General features: G+C 40.9%; 1 pseudogene across 1 annotated transcript; it reads left to right on the top strand.

Moving 5' to 3' along the window:
- Positions 1 to 17,053: 17,053 nt before the first annotated feature.
- On the top strand, positions 17,054 to 17,865 carry LOC307138719 (nucleoside diphosphate kinase B-like; annotated as a pseudogene). Its single transcript has 2 exons — positions 17,054 to 17,158; positions 17,539 to 17,865. The product of its transcript is annotated as a nucleoside diphosphate kinase B-like (transcript).
- Positions 17,866 to 19,174: the final 1,309 nt, after the last annotated feature.

Here is a 19,174-nt window from a genome sequence, read left to right as displayed (position 1 = left end):
ATGCCTTGCTGGTAGATTCTGTAACTACATCACCCCTCACCCAATGTCATCCTGTTGATGGATTCTGTTTGAGGCACAATGGACATGCACAGACAGGTAAGATCAAAACCAATCAGCCTGTGATATCAAACATCCTGGGCCTGTTGGTGCTACAATACCGAGCTAGAGAATATTTTATTCCATAATCTGTTAATAAATGAAGCCGCTTTGTATTGCAAACAAAACCTTTTTTAGCCATGAGGTCAATTCACGATTGCACACTACTGATCATAATTATTTTCTTATTAAACCACATTTCATTTTTCCCTTTCATTCCTTTTCAGTTTGGTAATTAGCGCTGGTCTGTAAGTGCTGGGTATTCCGCGATGTTCCATCATAGAAACGCATAATGGGCACATACTGCATGTATTGTCTATATTGTCAAGGCAAGGAGATGAATAGGATGGGCCCGATTCCAGTCTCTTTCTTTTGATGTGTAACAATGTTTTTTCAAATCGAACCGCTTTTCAAATGGAAATGAAATTAACAGATATGAGTGCTATTATGGATTTTGTAGTGGGAGATTCATTACGGTGTATTTTTCCCCTCAGCTCTGTGTGCTTCTGCAACCATTATTTTGGGCATCTGTAAAGGAGCACAAAGAAAATGATTCTCAATTTTTCATTGTTTTAAAGTCATTCTCAGTTATTTGTCACTCAGAAATATGAAACTCTCAATGCTTTTCATTACTGAAAGGAAAACAAAAAAAATGGTGTCATTACTTATTATCTGTTGTTCCAAACCCAAAATGATTTTCCTTTTTCTGTGGAATACAAAAAGACAAGCTTTGGAGAATGTTCGTGTTCCTCTGTAGGCTACGGAGGCCAGCTAGTAGCTGTGCGAGTAAAGCTCACTTCTCTGATCTCAAGAGATGCTCTAGCGACTGAGGCAAGAGGTTGCAGCCTTTAGCCTCCTTGTTAGAGCATCTGATTCTCATGCCGGCGGACCCGGGGTTCGAGTCCCGCTTGGAGCGGATGGGTCGAAAAGGAGGGGTTACAGCTAGATAAATTATTCTTATTGGCCGGATCTTTTAGGCCCTGTGTACACCTGGGGCACGTTCAAAGCTCAAACCGGTGCGCAACGTTTTGCTACGGTTTCCGGTTGAACGTCATGTTTCCTGGAAACGGTGTGCAACGGGTTTGAGATGCGTTTTCTCTCGTTTGGTGGGTGCGTCAAATATGTCAGCCCAATCAGCAGCTATATGTATATAAACCACACAGTGTTAAAGAGACAGCTCACAAAATGAGTCCAAGTAAAGTTGTTTACAAATGTGTCCGCTGCAGCTCTGTATTTTATAGTAAAAATATAGCATATCAACATGATGATGTAGTTGTTTCTATTTTTAGCTTCATTGCAAGGCAAGTTTATTTATATACCAAATTTCATACACAATGGTAATAAAGTGTTTTTTTACATAAAAAGAAAGAAAATAAAAGGTATTAAAGTAAGAACTAGAAATAAAATGATTTAAATTAGAATTGATTACCAGGAGATAAAGTTAATTAAAGGGGATGGGGATGTTCTCTTTTATTCTGGATGGCAAGGGCAGTGATTGCATGTATTTTGCAGTATTAAACACGTATTTATATCGATTTCACCAGACTCCGAAAATTCTTCAAAAAGAACACAAAGAATGTCCTTCTCTGCTGCCATAGTTGAAACTCTTGCGTCATCACCGTTTAAAAAAAAACTTTTGTCGAGGGCTGAACGCAGCGCTGGTTCTAAGATGTTTTGGTTGATTGGATAACACGTCGATGATGGAGACACAAACCCGTTTGTACCTGGTGTTTTAATTTGTCTCTTTTGTCCACTTTTAGCCACTTCTGTCCTGATTTCTTCGAGGGGAGGGTCTATGGGTGGGTAAATGTATGATTTTGTGCAGATCTTTTGATCTAATGGACAAAATAAGATCACACAATTTACAAATTAACACGTTTGGAGAATACAGAAAAACACATGGAGAGCAGCAGCTTTCGTTTTCTTCTCTGGCAGACACAAGACCACGCCGAACGGTGTGAGTGCGGGTTAGAAATCAGGAATGGTGAGAGAATATTGCGCTTGGTGCGTTTTTCGTCTTCAAACCAAACTTTGGTCTTCAGTCGACAAAAGTTTAAATCCCTTTATGGCTTGCATGCTTCACATAATGTTTACACATTAGCTCAGTAGGTGGAGAGTAGCAGTCTTTTGTGGCTGTTCAAATGCGTTTTCGAATTGGTCGAAAGTGGACAAAGTCAAAACGTTTTAGCCCCCCTTTCCACCGGTCATCCACTTGTGATCCAATCGACCAAAATTCATTTTAATACCAGGTATAAACAGGGCCTGAGTGAATAAAAATCAGTGCAATCAGTGTAATATGACTGGTGAAGAAACCACTCTTTTAAAGAAGTTCTTTGAATTAATAATTTACAATACAGATTGGTTAAATAAATACTGAACTCCATACTGTTTGGGCCCTGTTGTTAATTTTTTTACAATGTACCACTTAAACAAAGTGTCAAATGGACAATATAACTGAAACATATCCAAATGAATTGAAATTGAATCAAACTGAAACAATATCTGAATTGAATTATTTGAATCGAGTCAAATCTTGAAATGTGTAATGATTCCCAGCCCTACTCCTCTTCCTATGGGATTGAAATTATATGAGAAAGAGTGAACAATGACCAAACTTTGACCTCTTGGTGGACTATTCCTTTAATGTCTCTTGAGAGACGGGCCTTGTATAATGGTACGGTGCAGTGCACGTGTCCATATTGTGTTCAGATGTGCGCTGAACCTTTGTCAATTGTGATGAATGAGCGCAGTGCCAAAGATGAGGCAAGGTGGAAAACCAAAAGATCCACACATGGGAATATTTATCCTCATTCCCATCAGCTCAACATGTGCCTCACCTTGTCATACCTCTACCGTAATCATTCCCACAATACAGAATATATACAAGATATGACATGACATAACCTCTCAGAAATGTTAATATCACCTCGATTTCCCTCTTTGAATTTTTTTTGCTCGATATCAGGAGAAAGAACCATCTTAATAATGCGGTGGGCTCGGAACGCTAGCTGAAAGATGTGTGCATGCTTTAAATGGATTAAAGCAATCACCTGCACATTTCTCTAAAGTCAAATAGACTTGTTTAAGCATGAAAGCCCCCGCAGCAGCCCGCCTCCTCCTCCTCACCTCTCTTTGAGAAGCATAACACAAATTACTGCAATTTACCCCAAGAGGCAGTGTGTGCATGTGACAGCAGAATGGGTTTCGAGTTGACGGTGTCGAATGTCATGTCACAGCCACTCACGCCAGTCTTTCATCATATTTTGGCATGCCTCTCTGTGGAAAAAGTGACAGAAATGGAGAGGGAAAGACGGCAATCTCACAAACCTTGAGTTTCTCCGTCAAAGGTCACCAGAACTGACAGGAATTCTCTCTCTTGCCATCACTGGCTCGTTTCCTCCTCATTTCCATCCGTACTCGCTTTCTCTCTCTCTTTTCTCTTTCCATCCTTCCTGCATTCTCTCTTTAATCTGAGAACTTGACAATCAAATGAATGCCAGGTGGATTTCTTTTGCCTCCGCCCCTGTTGTATCACAGACAGAGAAAGAATTATTCAACAGCTAGAGTAGCCCTGCTCGTCCATCTCCTCTCTGTGTACACAGAATCGGTCTCTGTTCTCCTGTCTGGTGTATCAGATTGCTGACTGGTTCCTCATATGCTCACTGACAGAAAGGCAGGCGTGTGGGACAGTCCCTGGGCCCGTCCCCGCAACTCTAGTGATAACATCTTAAATCAGAGTCTGCAGAGCTGCTTCTCTCTGTCACATCGTCCTCCTACCAGCACTTCCCTGTCATTTCGAAATCCATCTCCTGCTTTCTTTTCTTCCTCTGGCTTCATCCCATCATTATTGCATCTGTATTGTTCTCTCATGCAAATGTATGCTCGTTACAACTTTCTACAGTTTTATTCTACAGTTGGCTCATTTTTAGGAGCGTTCTTGATCATTATGTTCTTGATCATTATGTTCATAATTCCCTTATCAAAATGTTAGGGATGCAACAATAATACAATTCATTTTGAATGGCTGCCAAAGGAGAAAGATTTGGTTGGCCCTGATTGTGTAGTTACAGCAGTTTATTTACAGTGTAGTCATTTGCGGTGTTACAATTACAGTTGTAGTTTATCAGCAGGAGCTAACCAGCCAAACCCCTTGATTTGATTATTTGATTATGCTATCCAGTATCATTATTTTGCTATCCAGGAATTATTTGCTCTACCTTAACTGATACTGTATATTAAAGAGATCTAAGGACAAATTAGCGTGAGAGCGCAATTCCATAAAATGGCAATGAGAGTGGACAGGGGAGTGGCGTGCAAATTAAAGAACACAGACGCAGTCTGATCATTTCCATAATGACCAGCGCAATTGTCACGATTCCCCAGTGAGTGCCCGTGATTACCACCAGAGGGCACTCCACCCCGGACTGTCACTCCATTCAAGGACTACATTTCCCATAACTCACTGCCTGGACTCATCATTCCTGATTACATACACCTGTTTCTCATTACCCTGTTTACCTCACCCTATATAATCTCAATCATTCATTGCGAAGTCTTGTTTGTTGTATTACTGCACGTCTGAGTGTTTCCCCTGGTTTCTTGTCTCTTGGTTTTGGATTACTTGCCCAATCCATGGATTACCCTTTTGCCTGTCTCTCCTGTCTAGTTTGCCTGTTTGGACTGCTTGCCTGTGTATGACCTTGTGCTTGTTTTTTTGACTACGATTGTGGATTACCCTTAATAAAGCGAAGTTTGGATCCTCAGCCTTTGTATCTCATAGCAGTTACATTACAGAAGACTTCACCTAAACATGGATCCAGCAGAAGAAATCCTATTCCTTCGTCAAGGTACCTGTACCATTGAAAATTACACCGATCAGTTTTGTACTCTGACTTCTCGGGTAAATTGGAAGGATACAGTTTTGAAGGACTTATGTTCATGGATTAAACGAACCCACAAGATCAAAATTACCTGACTTTAGAATTTAGAATTTTTAGTTTATGGACTATGCCCTATTATTGCCTGGTTCCTCCTACAGTTGGGGAAGTAGAGGAGGATGGCTGCCAAGCCTGTGTCTTTGGACAAGATGGCCGCAGAGCCTGTGTCTTTGGACAAGATGGCCGCCGAGCCTGTGTCTTTGGACAAGATGGCCGCAGAGCCTGTGTCTTTGGACGCGATGGCCGCAGAGCCTGTGTCTTTGGACGCAATGGCCGCAGAGCCTGTGTCTTTGGACGCGATGGCCGCAGAGCCTGTGTCTTTGTACGCGATGGCCGCAGAGCCTGTGTCTTTGGACGCGATGGCCGCCGAGCCTGTGTCTTTGGACGCGATGGCCGCCGAGCCTGTGTCTTTGGACGCGATGGTCGCCGAGCCTGTGTCTTTGGACAAGATGGCCGCCGAGCCTGTGTCTTTGGACGCGATGGTCGCCGAGCCTGTGTCTTTGGACAAGATGGCCGCGAGCCTGTGTCTTTCGACGCGATGGCCGCCGAGCCTGTGTCTTTGGACGTGATGGCCGCCGAGCCTGTGTCTTTGGACGTGATGGCCGCCAAGCCTGTGTCTTTGGACAAGATGGCCGCCGAGCCTGTGTCTTTGGACAAGATGGCCACCGAGCCTGTGTCTTTGGACAAGATTGCCGCCGAGCCTGTGTCTTTGGACAAGATGGCCGCCAAGTCTGTGTCTTTGGACAAGATGGCCGCCGAGTCTGTGTCTTCGGACAAGATGGCCACCACGCCAGAGCCCTCTGCCAAGATGGCTGCTGCCACGCCAGAGCCTTTTCCTGAGAGAGAATTTCCTGAACCTGAGCATGTGTCTGTTCCTTCGGTTTCGACTCCAGCCCTTGACCAGAGTCCAGAGAGGACATCCGTTCCCGTCCAAAGTCCAGAGAGGACTTTGTCTCTGGCCCAGAGTTCAGAGAGGACTCCAGCCGTTGAGCTTGCTCCAGAGTCCATAGCTCCTCCCAAGAAAGTTTTGGTGGGGGGGCTAAAGGTCCACGGAGGCCGTCCCTGAACTGCCAGAGCTGCTGTGGTCCCTTGAACTACCTGCGGTTTATGTCACGATTCACCATTGAGTGCCTGTGATTACCACCAGAGGGCACTCCACCCCGGACTTTCACCTCATCAAGGACTACATTTCCAATAACTCACTGTCCAGACATCCACCTGTGTCTCATTACCCTGTTTACCTCACCCTATATAAGCCTGGTTATCTCAATAATTCATTGCAAACTCTTGTTTGTTGCATTACAGCATTTCTGAGCATTTTCCCTGGTTTCTTGTCTCTTGGTTTTGGATAACTTGCCTGTTCCATGGATTACCCTTTTGCCTGTCTCTCCTGTCCTGTTTGACTGTTTGTACTGCTTGCCTGTGTATGACCTTTTGCCTGTTTTTTGACTACGATTGTGGATTACCCTTTAATAAAGCTGCGTTTGGATCATCAGCCTTCGTGTCTCAGAGCAGTTCATTACAGCAATCTACCTGGTTTAAGAACACGCTTTTTTGGGGGCAGTAAATAATGCCGCAAACACCAATAAATTGACGAGCACAAACCTTAGTAGATCACCTCGCATGATTCATTTAAATACTCTCCTCCCATAAATATTGCGTCTGAAAGGGAAACTCCTACGAAATCATATGCAATAAGGTCTCCCACAAAAAAACTCTGTCCACGCCTTTTCAGCGCTAATTTATCACTGCATGTCTTTAGTAAATCCTGACAGTAGTTTTTTAAGAGGGTTTGCACTGGTGCAAGCTGTTAGTAAATCTGGCCCCAAATTTCTGATATTCTTTCCTATGGGCCCATTCAAGTCATCAAAAATCATAACGGAGAGATGTGGTCTTTGACGTCTGGGACTCACAGGTAGATAGTTTTGAGTGAAAGATGATGCGTAGTTGAACATAAAGAGAGAGCATGATAAAGAGAGAGTGACAAAAACAGAGGGAGGGAGAGAGAGAATGACACCGTTCTTCTCCTGTGACCTATGCAATTGCTAGAGTAGAGACAGCTCATCAATCTCCCATGGTTGAACATCACTCCCTGTCTCCCTCCACACCCCCCCCCCCCTTCCCCAATGGAGGGACAGCCTGTCTTGTCCTAATGCATGTGTCCTTACCTCTCAGCTCCTCTCAACAGATTTACACTCCAGCCCTCTGCCTGTGACAGCAGCTTTCCTTTCACTCCAATCACCATCACTTTGGACCAAACCAGGGGTGTTACTAGATTTCAACCTTAGGGGGGCAGAGTGCCTTATCTGAGCTGTTGGGGTTGAGTGGGATATTTCTTGGTTTAATAAAGAGGTCATGCGTTTGAAGATTGCTTAACAGAGTGGTGCAGGTATGACATCACTTTGTAGGCCAAAACTTGGAAGCGACTTGGTACCAAAGTCAATGGGTTTTTTGAATGGGGTTTTGGTTGGCTGAAATAAGGTCTGTGGTGAACACAAACTCAAGACACTTTCATGTTTTATTCTACGACATAAAATACATCAGTATTAGGCTACCCCACTCATGATTTTTTTAAGCTGTTACATGTCTTGAAAAAAGCGGTTGCTAAATGGGACTACAGAGGCTGTCGAGGAGATTATACGTCATCACGCCAAGCAAAAAATCTGTCCGATTTTACAGCTTCGTTATGCTTATAATTGGGCTCTTATAAATTTTTAGATAAAAACTGAAAGAGTTTTCGGAAGCTTAGTGATGGTGGAGTTGAGCGACCGTGGTGTAGTTTGTTTATAGCATACCTTTAAGCTTTTTACTTCTGGTGACTGCATTTAGGCTTCAAAATTCATAAAAGTTGTGTTCATCTGTGAAAATTATCTTGATGGACAAAACATGCAAGTATCAAACTTTTGTTGATCACAGAGCTTGTGGTGCACCCGGAGGAAACCCACACAGACACAGGGAGAACATGCAAAGTCCACTCAGTAAGGACTCCTGGCTCAGCCTTTTGTTATAAAATAAAGTTACAAAATCTGTTAAAGGGAAAAAATGTTATAATGTTAAAACACCAGCCCACCAGGAATGTCACTTGGCCCACCTTACATCTCAAAGCTGGAGCAGGACCTGATCACAAGTAAATGTATTTGTCAATAGTAAGCCCAAAAAGTATTCTTATTCTTAGTCTTATTCTATAAGTATGCACCATTTTATAATTTGAATATCAATTAAGAGTTACATAAATAACCTAAGATATCTTACTAAACACGAACGCAGCTTAAGCTGGTTCAAAATAGTCTCCAAGCCTGGCCAAGCTGGTGTTTAGCTGCAAAGTTTTCAAACCACTCTAAAACCAGTCAACAAATCAACTTGCTCAGGCTGGCAGACCAGCAAACCAGCTTAGGCTGGTTTAAGCTATTGTTTAAAGCAGGGTGAATTCCATCGATGGCCAGCAGATGTCGCTGTGCCGAGCCATGCACAGGCTAATCGTGCCACCTGTGCCCAGCATGTACCTCCATCTCTCTGGCCGCCAGCCACGTAAATCACTCAATCAGGCCTCTGGCAGCTCTGCCATCAGCGCCCTGCCTCACGTCTTATGGTTAATCAGTGTTGTTTTTCTCTCCGTGCCACACGCACGCTGTTCTCAGTACAGCGCCTTACCCTCCCTGAACCTCCAAACCATTTCTCTGCAGTGTCTACTCCACTTAGAGTGCCAGCAATCTCCCCCCAAGTCCCTCTGATTGCAATCAATGAAAGCCCCTTCTAATTCTGTCCGCTTCATTTAGAAGCCCCCTTGAAACCAGTTAATGCTTAACCATTTGTGACAGAGTGTATCATCTGAGACAAATGATCATCTGTTGTACCTGTGGCGAATCCCAGGCAATTTCCCTCATCAGCACAAGCTTTTTACACAGACTCTCAACTAAAAGCGTCACTTAAAAAATTGAGAACTTTCTCTATTGTTGGAAGGAATGTGACAATTAGCACTGGGTGTATAAAAATATATTCATGTCTTATTTAAGATCACAGAGATTTCAAATCAGTCTTTGTTCTTTTTTATAATGGTATAAGTTACAACTTCTTTTATTTAGTATGCTAGCATGATAAAAAAAAAAGATTTTTTATTTAACAAGGATGCATTAAATTGATCAAAAGTGACAGTAAAGACATTTATAATGTAACAAAAGCTTTCTATTTCAAATAAATGTTGTTCTTTTGAATTTTCTATTCATCAAAAATTAAATGAAAAAATGTGACCCTTCAAAAAACCCTTCAAAAATAAATAAGTTTATTTTATTATTAAGTATACTATTTATAGTATATACTATTTAAGTTTACTACCAAGTACATACTTCAATACTACTTGGGACTAAATTGGTCCACTTTGTAGTATATAAAATGCTATAATGAACCGAGTACACAACTAGTTTACAAATGTTTTTCGTTTTTACTGCAACTATACTACAAGTTAACATAGTATTCTGATAGTTTACTAGTTAATTTTTTTTTTTAGTTTATGAAAGTACACTTTGAAGTATACTCTCAGTAAACTACTAGTTTAGTAGTTTTATACTGCAAGTATACTTGTCAATTTTCTTTAAGCGACTTAATATCATACCTATACCTTAGACAAGGCTTAAGCCTCATGGACTAAAATGCATTTTTAAACAGTTCATATCTTCAGTGCCATTGTTTGGTCTCAAAATGCACACCAGAAATGTTAGTTTAGCAAATTTTAGCAATATTAAACAGTGTAAAAACGAAATTACTGTGTGCACTTTCAAAATGCTGACTAGGTAGGCAGCTCACATGGTTTTGAAAAAGAGATATAAAATAGGCACAGATTGATGGACCTATCACTCGAACACCAGGTTTATTTAGAGCTGACTTTATGATTTACTGGTGGTTTTACCCTCTGAAGAACTGATGTTGTGGTGGGCTAATGAATGAACTGATGTTCTTGCATGTAACCTAGATAATGCAATAGGAAGAGCCACAGTAGCCAGTATTTTGGCAAAATCTGATGTCCTCCTGGTTTTATGTCTGAAATACAACAGCAAAGAAAAAACTCCTGACAAATGCTATGACAACAGCAACCTGAAAAAGAAAAAACACCTCAAAGGTCGGGGGCAAATACAAGAATTTGTCTCTGAGGAATGGGCTAATTATAAAACCTCATGACTATGTGGGTTTAACAAAGCAACATAGAAAGCCTAGAGTTGTGTCCGCGGTTTGGTGTTTGCAGAATGTGGGGTCTCATTTTCCGTTCACAAACAAGCTGTCTCAGTGCATCCCTGTATGCCTAAATGCACTCAGCGCGGCCGCATTGTTGCTGCGACATCCACAAACAAGCTTTTGTGTGACTCACTCGCTCCTACACTTCAAGCAGACACGTGCTCTCTGCCCCTTTTTCATAGCGCTATTGTCTCCTCTTTGCATCTGCGACAAAAATGGAGCACCTAACTATTTTCAAACACGATTAAAGAAGGATCTGCATGCACTGTGGGTTTTGTACCCTGTATTTCTGTGTTACTATGAGTCCACATCTTCCCTTGATTATAAAATAGTTTGAAAAGACAACAAAAACTGAGTTCACAGAAGAGATGGCTCCAGAAAACACTGCAGCACAAATAAAGGAGGCCACTGCAATAAAAGCACATTTATGCAGGAACATCAATAACAAGGTGTAACCTTGTAAGATACGAAAACAAAGCAGCAAATACAAATTTCCACTCTGAGTGTTAATATTGCTATGAAGCACTATTAATACAGTGATGCCTGTAGAGATACATGGACTATCCTGCTTCAAAACACCATGAATGGAATCTGATTAGACTGATTTCATCTCACAATGAGATGTCATGAATGACTAACCGTTAAAAGCTATGTTTTAGGATACGGTTTAAGACCTGGGTAATTTTGAGTTAGTATTTCACGGGTTAATTTTAAGGTTAGAAGAAGGGACAGGGTCAGAGATGAAGATAAAACATTTGAACATCTGAACAAATGACTAGTTGGATAACTGTATAAGAAATCGTTCATTCAAAACGTAAAGGATTAGTTCACTTTAAAATGAAAATTTAAAAATGATTTCCTCACCCTCAAGCCATGTCCTCCTGACAATACAATCTGAGTTATATTAATAAATATCCTGGCTTTATAATGGCAGTGAACGGGGCTCACAAGTGAAGCGCAAAAAAGTGCATCCATCAATCCATCATAAACTTACTCCACACGACTCTGGGGGGTTAATAAAGGCCTTCTGAAGCGAATCGATGGGTTTTTGTAAGAAAAATATCCATATTTAAAATGTTATAAAGTAAAATATCTATCTTAAGCCAGACCGCCTTCTGTATTAAAGTGAACTAATCCTTTAAGATAATGACATTATTTGCTCATTCTCATGTTGTTCTAAACCTGCATGCAATTTTTTTTTTTTTTTTCATCAAAGTACAATTTGAAGAATCTTCACACATTTGGTTTCCATAAATGAGAGTTTGTAGTGAAGTGAAGTGACGCGTGGCCAAGCATGGTGACCTATACTTGGAATTTGTGCTCTGCATTTAACCCATCCAAGTGCACACACACAGTAGTGAACACACACCCAGAGCAGTGGGCAGCCATATTGCTGCGGCACCCGGGGAGCAGTTGGGGGTTCGGTGCCTTGCTCAAGAGTCTCACCTGGTATTGAGGGTGGAGAAGAGCGCTGGTTATTCACTCTCCCCACCAACAATTCCTGCTGGACCTGAGACTCAAACCCGCAACATTCAGGTTACAAGTCTGACTCTCTAACCATAAGGCCACGACTGCCCCAACAAGCCACCATAAAATTACACAACAGTCGAACAAACAGCATCATTCCAAGTTTTCTGAAGTCATACAATAGATTTGTAAGAGGAACAAACCCAAATTTAAGTTAAGTTTTCATGTTGTTCCAAGCCTGTATGCCAAAAATCTTCACACATTAGGTTTCCTTAAAGGGGCACTTCAGCACTGGGAAGATGAATGTGTATTTAAATGGTGTAATTTACGTGGTAGAAATGTGAAATTATTTTTAAATTTGGTGCCTTCTAGACTGAGAAAAGACAGAAAATGTATTTTTGTCTCATGTGGATGAAAGACAACAACTCCCAGAATGCACTTGCTTTGCTGCCCTACGAGGCCACTCCCTACACTGCCCCCAGTGTCGTTTTGATCTTCATAATAATACAATAATTTCGTTCAGTTAGAGAATAAACACTACAATTAAAATCTGAACGTGTTTTTTCAATAAAGTGTGAGTGAGCCGAATGAAAGTCACAGGACAAACGCAGCTGCAGGAGTCAGATTTCTTTCAGCACAAGAGGGAAGTAAGCGTTGAGCAGAGCTGAGGTAAGCGTGGCTGTCATTCTCAGCGCGTGTCCAGTCTGGCACGTTTTCTGATCGCATATGGAAGCTAAATTTTCATAGGAATGAATTGAAAAGTTGAAACACTCACTTTGCTCTGCACCGCTCCGTTATGAATGCCCGAGGCCGAGCTGAGCGCATTTACATTCTGTGCGTGAGATCTCTCCCCTGTGGGCGGGTTGAAAACATATGGAACTAGCTCCTTCTACTGTCTGTAGTTTTCAGGCTCTGGCCAAAAAATCCTCTGATGTCGCAAAATGACGATATTTGCGTTATCTGAGGATTTTTTCCAGAAATAAATGCATAATTCTCTCGTCTCAGGGGGATATGAGGGGGGAAAGTACCATAATTCAAATATTCTACGGGGTTTCTACTGATACAAAGCTTAATGCTAAATCACTGAAGTTACCCTTTAAAACAAGAGTTTTAATTGAACAAGCCACCATAAAATTAATATAAAGTCATACATTCAATGATATTCCAAGCTGTTCGATTTGTATGAGGAACAAACCCAATTTTGGTGTTAAACACTACTACTGTCCTAAAAAACTGGAATCATGGTTTCCAGAAAAAATATTAAGCAGCATAACAGTTTTCAACATTGATAATAATAAGAAATATTTTTATTGAGCACCAAATCAGCATATTAGAATGATTTCTGAAGGATCATGTGACACTGAAGACTGCAGCAAATAAATAACATTACATTTTAAAATATATTAAAAATAGAACAGTTGTTTTAAATTGTAATACCATTTCAAAATATTACCGTTTTTACTGTATTTTTTTATCAAATAAATACAGCATTGGTGGGTATAAGAGACATCTGTCAAAAACAGTAAAAATAGCAGTAAAAGATCTTGCCAACCCCAAATTTAAAACGGTAGTATGTATATATAAATAAATAAATAAACTTTTTAAAAAACATTATTGGTTGTTGTATGGAAAACCGCTGCACTACGATTCTTCTTTTGACATAAGGAACAGTATTTTCATTTTTGAGTGAACTATCCCTTCTAGAGAGAGTTGTCAGAACCCATGACAACCACATGTGACACTGACCTTTCTGAAGAAAAAAAGTCCAACATCTGTAAACCTGTGAATCCTGGACAAACAAAGAATCCTTAGAGAGAGGATTGAGAGTTAGTTTTGTGGATACGTTTTCACGTTGTTTCTGCTGCAGCACACTCACTGGTACTATATTAAGCCAAAAAAGATGGGTGAGGGGAAAAAAAATCCGATTCATAAGACAACCTGGCTTAACTAGTATTAAAATTGACTTTGCTCCCTGTTTGTCAGTCAGAGTCCCGACGAGGGAGTCTGGGAATAATTCAAGTAAATCACCTCTAGCCTATGGTCAGCTCACTGAATAAATCCATCCAAATGCATGCCATTGGAAAGTAAACAAACAATAACAATTCTCCCCTTTTTCTATGTCGGCAAAGCCATCTTCAACCGACCCGGCAACACACTTGACTGACGTTTCTGTGGAGTTCCATTAAAGCCAATGAAATTAAATGGCTGAGGACCTGCGAGAGTGTTAGTAGAAAGACACGTTAGTGAAGGACAGGGATATTAAAGCTCTGTGCTGGCGCCTCACTCATTGTGAGCAATTATTTCCAAGGCCTGCCATTATTTGGCCCTGAGGAAAAGAAAAACCTGGAGGAAGCAGGCTAATCAGGCAGCGTTTGTGGCTGTCAGCGTGTACCTGCAACAGGAAGACAAGCGCAGCACTGGTGCTCAAAGAGAACATGTGGCCTTCTCCAGGTCTGATTGCTCTCAGATTGCCATGTGACAGCTTGGACAGAGGGCTGAGGGGGCTTGTGTCTCCATGTGGCCTTAATGTGAAACATCAACTGACACTCAGCCGAGCTCAACCCACACACACACACACACACACACACACAAATGCTGCTCGCTTTACTGCAGTTCACTTCAGGTGGGGGTGTCTGTGACAAGCCTTCAGCTTGTTAGTCCAAAGTTGCATGACTTGCCTGTTGGTCTACTGGCCTCCAGCGTGAACCACCGGCATTCTCATTGGATTGGGTTGGGAAGGGACGAGATAAGACGAGAAGAAATGACACTGAGACAAGAAGAGTCGAAGAGACGAGGCTGCTGTCGTTCTGGGAACAGAACGACAGCAGAACAGAACATAGAACAAAATAGTAAATGAGACAATATTCTCTTTACATTGATAAGAAAATAGTTTTGTTAATCTCTTTTGTTTCCACTGGGTCCTGGACTAATCCCTGTAAAATGATGCAGTCATGTGCTTCACTCAATAGCTCTTTTGTGCCCACAGTTAGGATTTATAAGAAAGAAAATAGTGCTGAAGTTAGAAAAAGTCAAATTAGAGTCACCGAGTTGCCTGACAGCGATAGCAGACTTGGGTTTTGAGAAACACAGCTGGCAGTGTTTAAATGTGATGAGTGAGAACGCTTGACTTAAGTCACCCGTCTTTCAGCACTTTTCATGAAGATGGCATGATAGATGTTGAAAATACCTATAGATGCCAGGTGTGCGAATATCTCATTGCTGACTCCAGGAATTGATGGAGAACACCAAAGCGGCTCTGAATCTTTCTAGCAGAGTTAACCTTCCACATACACACCCTAAAAACCCAAGACTCATACATTCTCATAATGATTTTGCCATCTTCTCTCACTCACTCCTCCTGTCAACCTCAATAACCTCTCCCCTGTATTCATCTTTATCTGCTATTACTTCAGACATCCTACCGAAATGGGATGAATCTAAGGCAGGGGCGAGGAACGGCATCGGGGGGCACACCAGTTGCTGGGAAATCAGAACGCAATTGTGCTTCATAAGTGAAAGGTACATGTGGTGAAGAGTGACAATAGTGGCTGTGTAATCCCTTTATGAAAAGCAAATTGAAGTTCATGCTTGAATACAGCTTGCAAAATGGCCCGAATTCAAGACATCAAGTGCTGCAGGCGAACGCGGGGAGGGGTAATTTATGACAAGCAATTTTAAGGCACAATGCCGCGATGACCGCTCATCTGCAGAGACGTACGCGGTAGGCATATCTTTTTTTAAGCTAGTCATTAAGGCTGACACCTAGAGACACAGAGTGAGGGGAAAAGGATTTCGGAATTATTAATTTATAACAGAGAGCCATCCAAGGCTTTTCATGTTTTATCGCCTGTTCCGTTTAATAGGAATTTTTTATATTCTGTTTTACATGACAGCGTGTCATTGGGTAACAAAAGAAAACAACCAACCATGGCGCTCTCAAGCAACATGCTAAACGGAAAACCTGGGGAAATTTATCACATCTGTTACATGGCTGATCTCTTCCATCACTGCCAGGATGAAGTCTCTCAGAGGGTCTCTAAATTCCACGTTAAAAGACTGCCATTACACAGACATTAACTGCAATGGTTGACAGTGTCAAAGTGTGTTTATGCAGGGTGAATAACTGAAAGACACATAATATGTCATGAGAAGCTGGCTTATTTCCAAGCTAAACATGCCATTGTATGTTTAACACCCAAGATCTCCTTATCGAAACACAAAAGAGCCTTCATTCACTGAGAGTGTGGCTCAGATTGGACAAAAACAGGCCATGAATTTTTAAAATGACTGCTTTGAGAAGAGTACGACTGGAGTGGGGTGGTGTAGATGGTAACGGTCACTAACTCTGTGAATATAAAACTAGTATTTGACGGTTAAAGACAAAAGGCTCCTATACCAACACCTCCCTGACATAAACCGAAGAATGACATGAGACACCACTGTTAACCTTTACCGGTCGAGGCAGAAAGCATGTGTGATCTCTGTGCTGATGGGTAATTGCTCAGAGAATGGTCTCTGAGGGATTTCACATGTCCTGTGTGTGGAGGTACAGACATTCACCCAACGGTTTCTGATAATTGGACAACATATGGAGCCTTTTTATACCATCGGTGAGATCAATGCAGTCACAGTTTGCAGACTAACAGCACTGACCTCTTCACCTAAAGGGATAGTTCACCCAAAAATGAAAAATCTGTCATCATTTACTGCACCTTCATGTCGTTCAAGCTTCCATGAAAAACAGAATAAGATATTTTCTACAATGTCCAAGTTGCTCTCATCTGCACTATGCAATTGAATGAGGTGTTTTCACTGAAAACTTACCCAAATTCAAGTGTTTTTTAAAAGCAGAGGCTCTGTTCTTTCTATATTGCATGTTCAGATATTTATACAACAAAATATTCTGGGAGCCATTACATTTTTGTGAAAATTATCAAAAACGTTGTCTGTGACTTAGCCTGGTGCTACCAGACTCTCGTACATTTCATTTGTACAGACAGTCTGGCAACTCTCCATTGACAAGCGTTAACTTCCTTGAAGGCGTGCACTGTGTTGAAGTCTAAAACTATTGGATCTGCCCAGAGCCACTCTGGTTCTGCAATAACCAATCGCTGATTCCAGACGGAGTACTTGTCACTACTCGATCCGTACGGAAGTACGTAGGAGGGCGGAGCCAGGCTAGCGGGGACTGGCAACTTTTTTTAAAAACACTGGCCGAGAAAGAGGTAAGCTGCACAAATACCATAAAAATACTGGACTTTTTGCTTCTGTTCGTTTCTCCTTCCTCAGGATCCGCTTCTCAATATCTATCCATTTCATCAAGTGTCATGGCTGCCAAAACCGAGTGCACCTTCATTGCCATTAAATCCGACTGTGTGCAGTGAGGCTTCATGGAAGAAATCATCAAGTGCTTCGAGCAGAAGGGCTTCAGGGTATGTTTACACGACACCGTTTCCAACTGAAAACGGAAAACTTTTTATGCGTTTTGGCCTTTCATTTTACACGACAACGGCATTTTCGGGGGCCTGAAAACGGAAGCTTCTGGAAACGATAGCTTTACCATCTCCATGTAGACAACAAAAATACGAATCTGTGAAAACTGTGACATCATGCGCATGCATGTTACATGTTCACGCATGCATATTACGTGTTCGCGGGGTGTTTCTTGACAAAGCGACATCTCCAACTACTGGCCTGGCATGCATAATACAGCCTTTTTAATAATTTTTACAGATTTGTGTGAACGCAGATCGCTTTAACAACGTTGTCATCTGTTTTTAGTACATCATTGTCGTGTAAACATACCCTCAGACTGGTGGCCATGAAGTTCCTTCAGGCGTCTGAGGAGCTGTTGAAGCAGCATTACATTGACCTGAGGGATATTAAGTACATTAACTACGGGCCGGGGTGTGGTATGAGAGGGTCTAAATGTTGTAAAGTCTGGAAGGATGATGCACAGAGAGATTAATCCTGCAGACTCCAAAAACCTGGAACCATCAGGGGCGATTTCTGCATCAAAGTGGGCAGGAACATCACCATGGCAGTAACTCTGTGTACAGCACAAATAAAGAGATCAGCCTGTGGTTCAAGCCTGAAGAGCTGGTGGCCTACAAGAGCAGCGCAAGACTGGATCTATTAATAAATGATCAGAACCAGAACTCTACCTTTCTTGCTAGACCAGTTATCCGTTATGGACCGGAGTTTGCTTGTTGGGTCTCGTCTTTTCTGAAGCAAGTGTTTGGAAAAAAACACAAGACTTCTAGAAAAATACTAGACTTTTTACATACAGTATATTTAGATTTTAAAAAATGTAGATTAGGGTTTAACCTTTGGGGTGGGCTGATGAAAAACCAACGATTAATTAAATCATAAACAATCAAAATGTTGAAGAATAAATAAAGAATAAATCATTTAAAATAAAAACAAATCTAAATAAAACACTTACTAAAAAAGATGATTTTTTTTCCCCACCTACATGTCATATGATCATTAACCAAAATGAATCATTAACCAAAAATCAGAAATCTGTGAACATTTGAATCTGTTGTTAAATTATTTAAATATTAAATTAAAATATCATGAGGTACTTCAAGTAGTGTAAAAAAGTTTGTGAATCCCTGCTGTATATATTTATACATACATATACAGTATAAATATTCAAGTCTTTTGAAACAATGCAAAAGATAAGTAAATGGATAAGTCATTAAATTCAGACATGGGCAATTAATTTGTGTTTGCCTTAAGATGCATCGCATCAAGTTTGTCGTCAATGACAACATGCCAGAAACAATAATGTTTGGTGCCACTGACATCAAACCTTTCGCATTGCATCATGACACACCATACTTAAATATATTTAGATTTAAGAGCTCCATTCGTTTTTTGAGCAAAGCTGTTGTATGGCTTCAGAAGATTTAGTAATATTCCAAAATATGGCAAATAAGTTGTATGGATCACTTTTATTGTATTTTTCTCCAGTCCTCATTAATTTTCATTGTCAGTTTAGACAATAAAAATATATTTATTGCAACAAAAAAAAAAAAAAATGCTTGGAACGACATGAGTGCATTTTGCATGAAATTATCCTTTAAATGAACTAATTGAATCAACACTGAACTGACTTTAGATGAATAAATGACACTTCTGTCTTTTTTAAAGCTACACTGTGTAACTTTTTTAGTCTATTCTTAGCTAAAAACACTTAGTTCTTTCAAAAATATATGTGCTCATTAATGTATATTTACTTCTTTCAAGTAATAAAGTATTCTCGTAAGTTTATAATATGCCATTGAAAATACATAAGGTAATGGGATCTAACGGTGGTCGCCATGTTGCTCCTCCATCTTGAAAGTACATTAGCCAACGAGGGACATACCCGTAAATTCAAGCTTCGCCATTCGCGTTTTAACCGGTTTTAACACTGTGCGCGTCAACTTGTTCAGACTTGT

Source organism: Gobio gobio, assembly GCF_949357685.1.
Source record: "Gobio gobio genome assembly, chromosome: 15".
Lineage (NCBI taxonomy): Eukaryota > Metazoa > Chordata > Actinopteri > Cypriniformes > Gobionidae > Gobio > Gobio gobio.
This window is presented reverse-complemented; position numbering and strand designations above follow the sequence as displayed.